This window comes from Trichechus manatus, unplaced genomic scaffold, assembly GCF_000243295.1.
Source record: "Trichechus manatus latirostris isolate Lorelei unplaced genomic scaffold, TriManLat1.0 scaffold00060, whole genome shotgun sequence".
Lineage (NCBI taxonomy): Eukaryota > Metazoa > Chordata > Mammalia > Sirenia > Trichechidae > Trichechus > Trichechus manatus.
The window spans coordinates 5,440,999-5,442,329 of record NW_004443996.1 but is presented as its reverse complement, the minus strand read 5'-3'; the positions used below and the strand labels follow the sequence as shown (position 1 = coordinate 5,442,329).

The 1,331-nt window shown below is 38.8% G+C and overlaps 1 protein-coding gene across 1 annotated transcript in view; it reads right to left on the bottom strand.

Annotated features, from left to right (window-relative positions):
* Positions 1 to 1,331, bottom strand: part of RPS6KA6 (ribosomal protein S6 kinase A6) — a 237,072-nt gene that overhangs the window by 190,917 nt on the left and 44,824 nt on the right. The window lies entirely within an intron of this gene.

Here is a 1,331-nt window from a genome sequence, read left to right as displayed (position 1 = left end):
AGAACCCAGATGTAAATCCACCTACCTACAGTCACCTGATCTTCGACAAGGGCCCAAAGTCCATCAAATGGGGAAAAGACAGTCTTTTTAACAAATGCTGCTGGCAAAACTGGATATCCATCTGCAAAAAAATGAAACAGGACCCATACCTTATACCATATACATAAACTAATTCAAAATGGAACAAAGACCAAAATGTAAATCCAAAAACTATAAAATTCATAGTAGAAAAAATAGGACCAACACTACAGGCCCTAACACACGGCATTAACAGGATACAAACCATAAACATCAACACACAAACCCAGAAGATAAGCTAGGTAACTCGGATCTTATAAAAATGAAACACCTATGCTCTTCAAAAGACTTCACTAAAAAGAGTAAAAAGAGAACCTACAGACTGGGAAAAATGTTTTGGACAGTACAAGTCAGACAAAGGTCTAATCTCCATGAGCTACAAGAAAATCCACACCTCTACAACAAAAAGACAAATAATCCTATTAAAAAAATGGGCAAAGGAAATGAACAGACACTTGACCAAAGAAGACATTCAAGCAACCAACAGACACATGAGGAAATGCTCACGATCACTAGCCATTAAAGAAATGCAAATTAAAACCACAAGGAGATACCATACCACCCCCGCATTACTGGCACGAATCAAAAACTCCGGAAATAACAAATTTGGAGGGTTGCAGGGAGATCGGAACTCTTATACACTGCTGGTGGGAATGCAAAATGATACAATCATTTTGGAAAATGATATGGTGCTTCCTTAGAAAGCTAGAAATAGAAATACCATACGATCCAGCAATCCCACTCCTAGGAATATATCCTAGAGAAATAAGAGCCGTCACTCGAATTGACATATGTACACCCATGTTCATGGCGGCATCGTTCACAGTAGCAAAAAGACTGAAACAACCTAGATGCCCATCAACAGATGAACGGATAAACAAACTATGGTGCATACATACAATGGAGTACTATGCAACGATAAAGAACAATGATGAATCTGTGAAGCATCTCATAACATGGATGAAACTGGAGGACATTATGCTGAGCAAACTAAGTCAATCACAAAAGGACAAATATTGTATGAGACGTCTATTTTAAAAACCCATGAAAACATTTACACACAAAAAGTAACAATCTTTGTTGGGTTACGAAGGATGGGGGGTGGGAGGGAAATACTAAATAGGCAGTAGATAAGTGGTATCTTTGGTGAAGGGTGAGACAGTACACAACACTGGGGAAACCAGCACAACTTGTACAAGGAAAAGTTATGGAAGCTCCATAGACACATCCAAACTCCCTGAGGGACTGAATTG